Source organism: Haliaeetus albicilla, chromosome 28, assembly GCF_947461875.1.
Source record: "Haliaeetus albicilla chromosome 28, bHalAlb1.1, whole genome shotgun sequence".
Lineage (NCBI taxonomy): Eukaryota > Metazoa > Chordata > Aves > Accipitriformes > Accipitridae > Haliaeetus > Haliaeetus albicilla.
In genome coordinates this window covers 6,166,556-6,180,959 of record NC_091510.1, presented here as the reverse complement: position 1 = coordinate 6,180,959, position 14,404 = coordinate 6,166,556, and the positions used below count along the sequence as shown (strand labels likewise).

At 47.8% G+C, this 14,404-nt stretch overlaps 1 protein-coding gene and 1 long non-coding RNA gene across 6 annotated transcripts in view; one reads left to right on the top strand and one right to left on the bottom strand.

Moving 5' to 3' along the window:
* ATP2B1 (ATPase plasma membrane Ca2+ transporting 1) overlaps positions 1–9,000 on the bottom strand; it is a 64,413-nt gene extending 55,413 nt beyond the window's left edge. The window contains exon 1 of one of the 5 annotated variants that reach the window (XM_069773491.1): positions 8,922–9,000. The gene's annotated coding sequence lies outside the window, so the exon portion shown is untranslated. Of the gene's footprint in view, positions 1–7,749; positions 8,012–8,619; positions 8,763–8,921 lie in introns of those variants that run through there. The other 4 variants (XM_069773490.1, XM_069773493.1, XM_069773489.1 and 1 more) reach the window with 4 other exon arrangements.
* Positions 9,001–9,346: 346 nt separating this feature from the next.
* LOC138682446 (uncharacterized) lies at positions 9,347–13,563 on the top strand. The gene is made up of 3 exons (XR_011322529.1): positions 9,347–9,460; positions 10,135–10,633; positions 12,771–13,563. It is a non-coding gene; the product is annotated as an uncharacterized lncRNA (long non-coding RNA).
* Positions 13,564–14,404: the final 841 nt, after the last annotated feature.

Here is a 14,404-nt window from a genome sequence, read left to right as displayed (position 1 = left end):
GGCTCCCCTGTCTAGCAGCGTGGCCAAGACCTTTCCTCCAGACCTTCCTCCTCCTCCTCCAGCCCCATCACAGGGGGACAGGCCCCAGCAGCCCCCACTTTCCTGTTCACCCTCAACCCCAGGGATCTAGACCCCCCCCCGGCAGCCCTACCACCACAATCCAGCACCCACGCATCGCCGTTTCCAGCTACCCCTACCCGTCACAGCAAAGAGGAATGCCCTTCGTTAGGGTTTTTTACTTTGCCGGCTCAGTAATGCTCAGGAGGGGCCTTTGGCAACTCCCGTCAGGAGCTTGAAACAAGCCTGGTTTATGATTACTGCCTCAGAGTAACATGTATTTACTTCGACCGGTTGAAAGCGTTTTGCCTGTGGTTATATATAGCTTTATTCTCCATATTCATTTCTCTAGCTTTAGGTTTGACAATAGCATGAGAACATTAATCTTCCAGCCTATGCAAATTCAGTGTTTCAGTTTTGGAGTGAGTAGTCCACTTACCAAAAATGTTACTACAGTATCTTCCCAGAAAATAAAGTACTCCCCTCAAGCATCTACCCCTTGTATTTTTCCATCTGGTAAACTGATTTCCTGTGCTTTGAGATAGCTTAATTTCACACTGCAGCTTTAGGGCGTCAGACTTTGCATAACCAAGACAACCTTTTCTGAATGGTTTTGGTAATACAGTTTGAGGTGCTGCTGTCCAGTGCCCAGCAACGCCAGGATCAACAAGGAAAAAAATAAACCACATGTGAATTGTTCATTCACAAGCAGACAATATCCTTAATAAGTACCGCTGCTTTATATGCTGATATTTCATTTTTGGAAGTGTGTGTTTGTACTAAAGCTCTTTCAAAAGGTCTCTGTAACCTGGTATGCACCATGAGCGGCCGTCTCTCATCTGAAGGATAGCTCCGCTACGAGTGCCTCCACTAACAGAAACCAACTAACATGCAAAACAAAAAGAAATCTGAAAGGTAAGAGACCATGCTTTTCTCAAATCCTAGATAATTTAGTGCTTTATTACCAAATCTCTTTCAACTCGCTTTAGAAATACAGCTCCAGTTTAGAAACAAACCCCTAGATCTGCAGTCACCACAGCCAAATCTACCTATCACCAACAGAAAGTCTGAAATCAGACTTTGCGTAGATGTTAAGACATTTCACTATGCAAAGCGAGCTCATTGCAGAACGTGAAAATCGCAGCCACTGTTAACTACACGGATTTCAGAGCTGAAGTAGGTGAACACAGGCTGAAATGATTGGAGTTGTTAATAAAGCAGAAGTAAAGCAGTTGTACTAGCAGCGGTAAGAGCACCTACCCTCTCCAGCTGTCAGTCTCAACTATGTACATTTGAAAGCTGTCTGGCACAGATCCTGCCAGCCAGTTTAAATCATTTTATTTTTCACACAACCTCACCGGAATAAGGCTGCTAGACACTGCTCTAACTTATGTATTGATTTGCATTGTTATTCCATAGGCTTCATGAAGTTTTGCACCAGCTTCATTCCCGAGCGAAGAAAAATTGGCAGACTCAAGTGACATAAAGCAATTTAAAGTGCAATATCAACAGTGATAGCAGTTGCACCTAGATGAAAGTGAAAAAACTCCTGCTCAATATGCATATTACAGTCCTGCTTTGGTCTCTATCTAAATAGCCAGGAGAGGTTCAAAAATACTACCCTTTCACAAATAATTTAATGTTAGCCATACCTGTCATCTTTTCTACCCATTTCTTGTTACTATCTCCTCAGTCTTACCCACATAAAAAACCTCAGAAAGCAAGTCTGGACGCACAATATGACAAGCAACTTTTCATTTCCTCCACTGCTGCAGTATCAGAAACCACCTAGGCATATAGCTAATCCGTTGTAATATTTTTTAATATTTTACTTAGTGCAAAGATCTCTATGCATAGATCCAAATAATCTTTTCTGGAAAGCCATTAGGTGAAGGCTGGCACTCAAACTACTCTCCGATCTGCTGCCAGAACAATAACTTCAAGTTCTTCTACACAAAAAGGTTAATACTCTCTAGGGAATGGTTTCACGTGATGACCACGCAAGGAAGAACGTTCCCACACCATCGATTCGAAGACTCGTGCCGCTTCCCTCGTACGAGCCTCGCCTCTCGCCTTGGAGATCCCAGTCTGTGCACAAGGATTGTGTAACACAAATCATCTACTGGCGCAGCAAGGAGATGCAAAGGAGCAGAGATGGCGCAAAGGAGGGGGAAGTTATTGAGCAGCCCAGGACAGTGTGAAATGAAAGTAGCTACCAGGCCACCTCAGCCACCCCATGAAACTTTCCACTCACAGTGACAAGCCAAATAGGCAAGTACAAACGAAGCTGTCTCGCTGTCCTCGCAGTCTCTTGGACTACGCTGATCAACACAGCAGCTTCAGAGGACCATGAGAAAAGCGTGCCATAACTTCAGAATATTAAAAAAGCAATCAAACATCTTATATGAACAGAAGTGACTAGCAAGTCTCCTGATCAGGACTTGAAAGACTCACATCCCTTGAAACACCTACCATATAAAACCAAATGTTTTCCAAGCTTTTGGAGAGTCACGGTGGCCTCTTCACTTTTTATAATATTCTACAAGTATTCATAAAATAAGCTTCCAGTAGCTACAAGACTACTTTACTGCTAGTGACTAAGCTCCTTATTTCAATGAAGAGCATAGCACTATGGTCCTTTCTTTCTGTGGTGGAAAAACTCCACCAAACACAGCTAATATCTCTTCTTCCTCCTTTCTCCGTATGGAGCTATCAGTTGTTTTTTTATTGGTTTTAAATCCAGATAGATATTCTGATCTGATTTGCAGATGAAGTTTATTCTTTCATGCAGCTATGGGGTGTTTTTTGTTTGTTTGGTTGTTTTTTTTTTAAGAAATTTGTTATCACATAAGACCAAGACGTCTCAATTTCAGTAGAAATGCAGTAGTTCAGGAAGCCAAAGTACACACCGCAAGCAACACATCCTTGTATTTGCATAGACGCAGAAGCAATCCTGAAAGATCCACACGGACAAGCCGCCAGTCACTTGTCAAATAACAAGTGCAAAAATGGTTGTGTGATCTCTATGTAAGGGCACGGCACATCTGTAACATTCCAGCGAAAAGAGCACTTGATTTTTCTTCCACTGGTGCACGTATTGTAAAGGTGATAAAGATCACCTCAGATTCAAAAATCTTAAAATGAATACCAAAGTTTGCGTTTCGATGAAGACCTAAGACAAACAGAAAAAGAGTACACCACTGTGAACCTCGGGTTGAGTCCCACGAAGTTAGGTAGTTACTGAAAGCAAGAGGAGCCGAATCATCTTTTCTGCCTTGAGACGGGGTTTGTCGCTATCGACTATGCAGAGTGCGGTACATCCCGGGCCTCCTCGTCGTAGACCAGACACTGTACACCAAGTGGTCAGAACCCAATAGTGTTGTATTCCCTGCTGCCACCTTATCTTTCTGTGAATATAAGGGCACAAGTAAGGGTAGCAGATTACAAGTGATAGGCTCCGCAGAAGTGTGTTTTAAGAACACGGTGTTTCCTGTGCTCGCTGGGAATTAAGGCGGCATCCAGCTCGTAAGCAGTATTAAAAAAACTGAGACAGGCAGACCACTGAAGTTCAGTGTAAGTAGGAGTCCACGCAGGAACTTACCTAGCTCTCTCCTCCAAAGCAGTATCAGAAAATAACCAGCGATAAGCCAACACTACCCCCACCGCTGAGACCGGTCATACTTTAAGTGGCAAAACCAGCCCGACTTAGTAGCCGGCCTCAAAGCTTATCAATGAGGCTGTCATCCTCAAAATGCATCCATGCTCTCCTTAACTGCACAGTACAGCTGCAAACAGCAGTAAGGGGAGGGTATACCCTCTTCCGCAGTCCATTCCCCTCCAAAGGCAAGGCAGATGTTGTTTGTCTGTCTTGTAACAGCAGGTTACATCTTATCTCTTACTGGACAAAAAGAATTTGGATTTATTTTCAGAGCTATTTCTGGGCCTTTTTTTTAAAAACGCCTCCTACATTTTCTTTACATTTCTTCTCCCACCAGACCTTTGAAATACCAACTGAGAAAAACTCATGTCTACTTTGCAATTCAGCAAAATTAAACTAATAACACCTCCTGCTGTCATCTGTCAGTTAGAATAAGATTTATAAGTGGCAGCAGCAATCACTTTCATAATGTTTACTGGAATATGAATAGCCTGAACAGGCAGATCCCTCAAATTTACTGTTCGTATCAAGTGAAACCTGTCATGAAAACTAGAAACTCATTTTTATAAACTGTATTTGAAAGCCTGATAATTTAGAAATAAAAGGCAAACCGGACGATACCATGTACTTGTGTTAAAATTACATTTGGTGTAAAAAGATGCGACTGTTCCAGGATGGGTTAGTCTAATATTTTGCCTGTTGATTTCACTGTACATGTAACCCCGCAAAAATCCTCCTTCTATACTGCTTATTATCATTGCTTCCGTCTTCTGTATGCAGCTGCCCTGTTTCAGAGGCACTGAACACATTTTTAGTTTTTACATGCGGATACAAATGTTTGGGGGGCTTCACGAACAAAAAAATCCTTCCTTCCTTCCTTATTTTTTATCACTCTGCTGTGCAATTAGTGAACTAGTTCTTTAGTAAATTAGTTCTTTATTTGAACCTAAAGCTAGGGAAAAACTAACATTAGTGTCAGTTATTTAAAAGTGAAGAAATCTAAACCTAAAGACAAACTATTTTGAGTTAATTCTTAATGCTTGTGAGAAATACCCATCCTCTACATACATCATCCTACATGTTTACTTTTCTTTTTCAAACAGGCAACTGTATCACCTCATGTCCACTGCCCTCCTTGTTCTTCCATCAGTCAACTTTGTACGGAGAAATAAAAATGATGCCTTCAAGAGAAAATTCAACAGGTTTGAATAAAAAAAATAAAACAACCTGCTTGAGACTGTTGCACACACTATAGCAAGCCAGCAGGCAGAGCTGATCTTAGCTTTTCAGACACAATACTGCAACCCCTAGATTTTATCTAATTTTTAATTAAAATACTTTACAGAGAAAGATTATTATCTCCTGAACAGCAGCTTTTAACAAGTTTTATTATTATTATTCATTTTAAGACAAGTTGAGGATACCAAAGAGTACAAATTTAAGAATATTATTGCAATTTTATTGATCCTTTTGGAGGAAAGTAAGCATGCTTTTCTATAACAAAATCTGCTATAGATTCAAGTAGTCTCCCTTATTTCTCATGGGCTAATCATGACTGTTCATTATCCTGCGTTAGATTAAATTTTGCTAACTGAAACCTGACTTCAACTCCGAGCAAAATGCGCATCCTTGTTGCACTAGTGTTATTTCCCCTTTAAAAACAGAAGAGAACATATATTAAAATAAACAGTTCAAACACTGAAAGACATCACTGAGGTCACATTTCAGCGGTAAAGAATGCTCAGTGCCATTAATATTTAGTCTACCTTAATGGAAGAAATTTGAGTTAGAAGATACTTTAGGTTATCTTGTCCACCCTTATGTCAAGGGAGACTTGCTTGCCATGGCATGTTATTGATTGCTTTGCCAAGTCCATTTTGAACTTGTCAGTTAATATTGAGTTCCCAGCTCTAAATCTTAAACGTTGGCAAAGTTAATACTTCCAAAGCATCTGTTTTGGAGGTGGCTTCAGCAGATCCAACCTACGTTTCTTCCTTCTTAATACCTTCATCTTATGACTGTCTCCAGTTTATCATATCCTTTTCTGAATAAACTCAAACAGTAAAAAAAAAAAAAAAAAGGTAATTACTAGACCTTCTTGACTGAGCTGCAGAACATTTACAAGCCTCTCCGCTTCCTGTTAAGCTTCCACAACATGGTTTAGAGGTTCTCGATTTTAACAGCTGACAGAAGTTCTCTATATTGTGGTCCATGAAGGAGTCGCTTTCTAAATGAGATTCTAACATTAGATTGTAGGGCGGTTTAATTGGTAGGATCGCTCACAGATTATTAGCTGATTGTATATTACACGAATGGGGTTCCTTTGCTTATACCATTACCTGTATTCAATGCAACTTTGTAAGAAACCAATACAGTTTACCCAACGCTAATGTGATGCTAGCCTGTTTTCTGCTTTAAGTTCCCAAACACATCTGCTTAATATGCAATAGTGAGTCACTGTATGTGTGCATACACAGTACAGCCACAATTCCCTTTAAAATTAGTTTTGACTTGTATCATTTTAGTTACCCACATGTAAGCAGCATTTTTCTTTGAATGAACTGAAGCAGTAATGTTGCAATTCAGCACCGAGATAGCAACATTGATTGGGAAAACCTGCACGCCTCTGTACACAACACAGGATCCCCGTTTTCTTCAGATAACCCAACCTGGGCGGGTTACCGTAACGAACAGAAAGAGCAGCAATACACCGAACGACACAACGATGCTGTTCCAGACCGAAAATTTCACATTGAAGTGTACGGAGGTTTTTTTTCCTCACTGAATTCAGTGACCACTTTTTCCACTGACACCGAGAGAGTTTCCATTCATTATGCCATAAGTATTAAAGTCCTAGTACATTGGAAGCTATTCCTGCCAAAAAATCCAATAGTTTAAAGATACCCAGGTTTACCTCTGTTGGAATTCATGATCTGTGGTGTTTGGAACAAATCCTTGAAAAGCTCCAACAAATGCGTTGGGGGGTGTAGGGGGGGAGCACTAGCTATAGCTACTGTTACCACCTTCTGAATACACTTCATGATGAACCAAGGAGTCGGCAAGTTATCTAGCCAAGATCTTTTCAAGCACCTAAAAAACACAATTTCAACTCAAATTCATTAGGACCCACAAGTGTTTTAAAGATGCAGCAGCTTTTGGACAGGCGGCGGTTTTCCAAAAGCACGGTCTACTTCTCCCCTCAGCAAGTCACGATTGTCAATCGCCGAAGATGCAAGACATGATTCCCAGGTCCATTTGGCTTGGGACATCACTTCCAAGAAGGGACACGTTAAGGGACAATGATTTGGGTATTAACCTAGCTAGTCACCCCTCAGACACTGTTAAGCCAGATACCAGTGCAAGCAGAGCCTCAGAAGGAAGGTTTAAGGCAAGGCACGAGGCGTTATCACCAGTTCCTTCTGAACAGACCTCGAGATGAAAGCCTCAGCACCTGAACTTACACATTTAAGAATGCTGTATGTAACAGATATTTAAGGACTTCTGTAACGGGGATCTTAAAACGGCAAGAAAGAAGCCCCAGAAATCTTGTAACTGCGCATCTTTCTCCCCCCCGCCCCCATGCAGTTTAAAAAGCGAAACGTAAAAAAAAAAAAAAAGACATTCATGTATTACTAAGGGTTTGCGTCGAGCGTGGAACACGCATAGCACTGCACAGCCTCCTGTTACAGCCGTGCAAACAGGTTGCCCCTCGGGCTGAAACACCCGGGACAGACTCACCCACCGCTCCCGATCTCCAAACTCTTCCCAGAGGGAAGAGGGGGCTCAGGCAGACACCCCCCGCACACGCTCCCGAAGACCCCACGACCATTTCCACGAAGACCTTCCTCCCAAAATCCTAAATCCTGCCGACCTCAGCCTTTACCGCCAAGGCTCGGCGGGGGAAGCCCGGGCGGCGCGGACACCCGTTCCGTTCCGTTCCACCCGTGAGCGGCGAGCGCTCCCTCCCGCGCCCGGCGAGCCGCCAGCCATCCCCCCGGCGGAGGCTCCGGCCCCGGCCCCGCTCCCGAACTCACGTGGTGCCACATCCAAAGGTTACGGGCACCGCCGGGACGAGGACGAAGCGGTCCCCGCCGCCGTCGGAGCCGCTTCCCACCGCCGCTCCGTTCTCACCGGCGGTGCGAAGCCGGCCAGGGTTTTTCTTTCCCGGTTCCCGCAGGGACGCCGCATCCCTTCCCAGCCCGCACCGGTCGATGAGCAGCCCGGTCAGGCATCGATAAATCAAAACAGCCCGCCCGCTCCGACGGGAACAGAACCGAACGACCCGGCCGCGGACAAAAACACCGCCCCGGGGGCGCGGCGGGCGGGCGAGGGAGGGAGGAGGCGGCGGCGGAGGGGGGGACGCGACGACAACGGGGACTGCACGGGTACCGGTGCCCGGCTCCCGGCCCCCGCGGGGCGGCGGAGAGGCTCCCGGGATGCCGGTGTCGTGCAGCCGCAGCGGGCTAATCCCGGCTACTTAACCCGGCGGGGGCTGAGCACCGCCTTAATCCGCCCGCCTTCTCTCCCCCCCCCCCCCCCCAGTCTCCCACCCACCCGCCACCACCGGGCCGGGGGTCTGCGGGGCCGCGGCGTGCCGGCCCTGCCCGCGGCCGGTGGTCGCGGTTCCCACGGGAGGCTCAGCCCCGCATCCCGCTGCCCTCAAGGTCACGCCGCGCCCCGGTTGCACGGCGGCGGCCAGGTGCGCGCTCCGGTTACCTGAAAAAAAAAAACACACAAAAAAACCAAAACCAAAAAAAAGCAAAAAAAAAAAAAACGGCGAAAGCCCCGGCGCCCCGCTTCCCCGGGCGAACCCCGACCACGGCCCGCTGCTCAGCGGTGGAACGGAGCAACGCTGCACCTGCCGCCGGGAGGAGAGAGCCACCGCGCACCGCCGCCGCGCTTACCTCGGTGCCGCCGGGCCGACCCCGCCGCCGCCGCCCAACCGGGGGGGGGGGGGCCCGGGACGAGGCGCCCGTGAACCTGCCGCCGCCGCCCGCTCGTCGAGCGCACAAGGTCCCCGCGCTCCCCGGCCCTGCCCACGGCCGGCCGCCCCCGCCCTGCGGCCGCGGAGGGAGGGAGAGGAGGAGGGAAGCGGCGACCGAATTGGGGAGGGAAGGGAAGGCGGGAGGGGGGCACCGGGGGAGGAGGAGGAGGAGGAGGAAGGGGGGGAGGGTGCGGACCGCCCGCCCCGCCCCCGTCGCCTCACCGGCAGGAACCAGCGATCCGCCGCCGCCGCTCCCCGCCCGCCTCCTTTTTCCCCACCCCACCCCCCCTCCCCGGTCAGCACCGCCGAACCCCCCCAGCGCCGCAGAACAGCTACAAGGAGCCGGGCGGGCGCTACCGGGCAGGGCGGAGCGGAGCGGAGAGCAGCGAGCCCGGCCCGCCTCCTTCCTCCGCCCGCCCCGCTCGGTCACTCGCTCGCTCGCTCGCTCCCGCCGCCGCAGCCCCCCCCTCCCCTCACCGCCTGCGGAGCGCCGGTCACGTGACGGGGCCCCTCGCGCAGCCGGTGGAGGTGGGGGGGGGGGGGTTGGTCCCGACGTGCGGCGTCTTCAATGGGGGGGGGGGAGGGAGGGGCTACTGATAGGCAACGCGGGGGCGGGGCCCAGCGCTTCTCCCCGCCCCCCCTCGCCCCCGCCCCCTCGCGGCCGCCGCCACTGGCGGGGCGGTGGAGGCTGACGCGCTTGTTTCCATGACGTCGGCGGGCGGGGCCGCGGCGTTTGATGGAGCCCGGCGGGCTTCGCGGGGGTCGGTGACTTTGCCACCCAGCGGCTCGCGCGGGGCGGGGCGGCGTGAGGGCGGCCCTGTTCCCCCTCACACGCAGCCCCCCCCCCCCCCCCCCCCACCCGTGGGCCGCCGCCAGCGGGGCCGCGGACTGCCTTGAGGCGGGGGGGATCCCCCGGCGGCGGCGGGAGAGGCCTACCTACCCCCCGTCCGTCCCCGTCCCCCGAGAGGGGCGGCCCTCACCTCAGGGCGGGCGCGGGGCCTGGACGAGGCTCTTTGCCGCGGCCGCGGGGGTGAAGCGGGAGCCGTTGAGGTGCGGAGCGGCGGGAACGGGCGTGTGAGGAGGAGCGGGTCCGGCCCTTGCCGTCGGGTTTGGCCGCCCCACGGGGGAGCCCTGGCAGGTCCCGCGGGGAGGACGGGGCGGGGGTGGGCCGCAGGTTGGGGGGGGGGGGGGGCACCTCGCCGCGTCTGCAGCCGGAGGGTCTTCGGGAAAGGACGGTGAACGGGGTGAGGAGCGTCTGAGCCCGAGGGAGACGCTGGGAGTGAGTAACGGGGCTGGGAGTGGAACTGGAAATAAAAGACCCCGGTTGCGGTTCTCCTCTCCCAAGGCAGTAGATCCCCCCCCCCAAGCCCCCGGTGAAAAATCCCCATCCGTAAACCACACGTAGTCCTGTAGCCCCTTCGTGTGGTTTTTCCAGCCTTGTTTTGACATCCTACCCGCCCCTCTGATGGGCATCTCGCTGGGGTGACCGGCCGGCTGTGCCACCGGCTGCTCGGGTCCTCCCAGCCTGCCATAAACACCCGGCTTCTCCCTCCTCGCCGCTCGGATCCCACTGCGGGCACAGCCAGGGCTGCGAAAGAAATGGGATGGAGAAGCTCGTGTACCGCTACTGCTGCAGACCCGAGGTGGTTCAGAGCCTAGAGGGTTAAAGCGACAGGATGAAGTCAGCACAAAACAGCCCACAAGGACTGGCAAATAAATAAATCACCCTAACGACGTTATTATCGTGGCTCGCCTGAGCTTCATTGTCTCTTTCTTTCTTACCTGAGTGCCTGTTACATTTTTCTCCTTGTTCAAAGGGAGGCAATCAAAAGAGACTGCGAGCAGTAAACGGCTCCTGCCCGTTTTGGATGTTGCTAAAAATACTACCTTACCTCTCCGTATCTAGAGGTCAGTTGAAAAATCAAAGTACTGAGGTAAGCAATCCCGCAGACTGTTCTGTTGAGGAGATTTCTCGCATTTCTTCCCAGAAGGAGAATACACAACTACCTGGACACATAGAAGACAAATTCTCTTACATTCTGTCTGCGGTTCAGCACCCTCCTCTGCGCTGATCGCTGTAGCTCAGCGAGGCTTCCCCAGGCACTTGGAAATTGCATTTCTCGATACAGCTTTATAAGACTGGCAGATGTGTTCTGCACAGTTCTGTCATCTCTCCTAGCTCTCAGGCAGACAAAATTAGCTTTGGTACAGCTAAGGAGGAGATGATGTGTTTAACGCATTGCAGTTTGGGTACGTGTCTGTACCTGCTTCCTTTTGTCTTGAGGGAAGGTAGGCAGGTTGTGCTTCAGTTCTTTGTCTATGAAATGGGAATAATATCCGATTTTCTTCCCAGGAAGGAAGCAAAGGTGGGAGGGGTATATATCAACATTCATTTTTCGAGATACTGTTGTGGTAGAATTCTCAAAGCAGATACATTTTTCAAGGCACAAACCAGTTACTATTTAACTGTTGCGCTCTTGCCCTGTTATACCAGGATAGCACAAAAACATGCTGCACATTGACCAAAAGTAAGAAGAAATTTCTTCTAGCGCTACAGAATCTTCTCCCTGAGGATTTCAAAGTGTTTTCCAAATTAATCCTCACGCTACAGCAACTCTTCATGCTTTTTGTGAGAAAATAGGCACTCCTCCTACTTCTAAAGTTTAGGACATGTGATGGACTAACAGAAAACATTCCATGTAATGTAGGTCACCAATCGTATAAAGCAAGCAAAACCAAGATGCACAAAGGAATATTTCTGGAGGTCTTTCATTTAACTTTTGAGGCAACATTACCATTTCAGGAAAATTCAGCGTGGTTTGCAGACAGTTTGGAAAGGCCAGACTTGACAAATCAGTGACAATAGCTCAACTCATTCTGTGACCAACACTCTAACAACAAAAGTATCCTAACAGAGGCAGAAAATGTGTCGCAGAGAATTTAAGTGGGTTGCCTGAACCTGATCTACTTACTATGAGACCTTTAACATAAAGAGTCAAAAATGAGTCAGGCGGCCAAGGTCTGAGTGACCACCTCACCGTCCCGTATGAAATAGGGGCCTTTTGGCAAAATCGCATGATGGGCTTGACCTGAGAAGAGAAAGTAGAAAACAGGCAGTGCATAGATCTAAACTTTATTTCATTTTGAAACCATTTTCCTGACTATCATCTTGCTAGTGCTGGTCCTGTTCAAAGTTGGTCAATGAATTAAATTTGATGAAACTGGAGACCAGGGAGAAAGCGTGAGAAGTTGGGCGAATATTTGTGTGTGAGCACGGAGGGATGAGTGTCCAAAGCTTCCACGGGGCCTGCAGAGCCAAACATTTTCCATAGCAGCTGCACTTTCCCCCAGCCAGCTTTCTCAGTCCTGTAGTATTTTTTGACCACTCTCCGCAGACCACCCTGGAGAAGATTCCCGTTCTGCCTGTTCCCTGCCCTGATTCCTCCTGGGCCGTGGAGGCTGCATCTTGTGATGGTTCCAGTATCCTGCATCTTAGCAGATCAGTCTGTTGCCTAAAAGACCAGACAGCCATCTAGATAAGCGAACAATTGACCTCTCGCTCATCTTGCAGGTGTCACAATGACCCAATGGCTCTATCATCCACCCATGCACCCTAGCAATGACCTTGTGAAACAAAACAATATCACGCAATTCATCCCGAAATCATCCACCCCTCCCTTAGGAAAGAGGCCTATCTGTAAACATTTACATTTTTATCAGCTCAAAATTCTTTCTCTTGACTGTTTAGGAGCTCAGGTTTGTGCATATTGTGTTTCCTGTTGTAAATACATATGTTAATGTAAAATACTTGATTTTTATTTCTTTCCTCTATTCCATTTCCCTCACAACACCTTCTGGTTTATTTTTTTTTCTCTTAGTTTTATGTTCTTTTACTGCGATATGCAGGATCAGGAGAGTGAAAGATGAAAAAGAAATAAACAAAGGAATGTGAGAAGCAACAGTTATTGCACAAATCACTTTTTCATATATATATATTATATTTGAAGTATGTAAGAAAAAATACATTGGACTTCATACCTTAACTGTTTCTTCTTTACACGTTCTTTTCAGGTGCCACCACAGCACAGCAGCATTACAGCCCCAGACCAGATGAAAGAGTGGAAAGATACTTCGTGAACAAAGGCACAACATCTCCATGCAGAGAAAAAAAAAAAATTAACAAAGCATGAAATCCTGGAATTGATGGAGACTCACCAATTAAAGGACTTTGATTTGACGTGAGAGAGGAGAAGAAAAAAAGAGGAGAGCAGGGTAGGATAACCATACTTTACACTGCTATAAAGAGGGGGGGAAAACATGTTTGGGAAGCTTTTCATGGTAAAACATAAAAAAAATAAAACCAACCATGGATGTGATGAGACAGTATGACCATGGCTGCCTCTTAGAAAGTGAGAAATGACTGGTGATTTGACTCTGCAAATAGCGGACTAGTAGCACTCAAAAATATATCCAGCGAGCACCCAGCTACCTCCGCTGCAGTGGCTTTTCCTACGTAGCACTTCCCCAGTTTGGAGCTGATACTTTCTCCCCATGGCCGGACCCTTGCCGCTTCATTGTTGAATTCCTAAGGGATGGCCAAAGTCTCAAGCAAGGTTGTCCTGGAAGCAATTCAGTCCAGTTCCCTAGGAGGGCTTGTTAAAAATAACACTGCTGTTGCTGTCTCCCTGGAGCTGCTATTAGCCATCATCTCTTGGTGCCTGCCCTTGGTATGGATATGTATTGGTATGGATATGTAATGGTCTGGCAGCTCACCTCATTATACTTACCAAGGTTGCAAAAGTGCTTTTGGGGGTTCATGGTGTGTACAATTCTGGACTGAAATAAAAAATGTTAGTTCATTTGATTTGTGCTACTGTGGGTGCTTTCAGATGTGTTGCTTTTTAAGGCTTCTCTGCTGAACTTGTCTGATGAAGTTGTTGTCTTATCTTTGAGAGCCTCTTGTCAGCTGATGTTAGTTTGTGAAGCTTCATTGATTTCACTCTTTTTGTGGACCTGTTCCAATTCATGCTGACTGAATATCTGGTTCATAAATTGTAATGTTGTGACCCTCTCCTCTGTGGTCAAGTGACAAGGGTTTTGTTTATTTTTTCTCCCTCCCCAAGATAAGAAGTAACACGGGTAACCCAGCTATCTCTCTCTGAGGCTAACATCAACATCAAAGACCTGTCTGAGTCATGCTCCTGACTCACAAAAATTAGTTTTAGGAAGAGTAAATGTAGCCCCTCCCCTCTCTCATCAGTGCTGGATAATTGTCTTGAGGAGAACTGTAAATTGTTTCTTCGCAATGCTACTTCAAAGTCCTTTGGATAAGAAAATGGATAATTCAGTTAAGGTTCCTTCAGCAAACATCAACATTTCTGCCCCTTGGCGATTGTTCAAGATGGTTTTGAAACATTTAAGAGTCATTAGAGCTAATAGCTCCCATTCTGCATTTCCTTCTAGGGGGAGTATCAGAAAAAATGCACTACCTTATTCTTACTACCTTAGTCAAGAATTAATCATTCAACTGATAAACAATGACTGGAACATACTTGAATAAATTATTTGTTTTCTTTGTTGATCAGATACAGCTCTAAATCATCTTGGCCGTTTTTAAGGTACTAAGAAAAATATGCCACCTACCTAAAATTGCATTTTAAAAATATTAATAATGACCTATTTCACATGCATAGTTTAAAACTCTG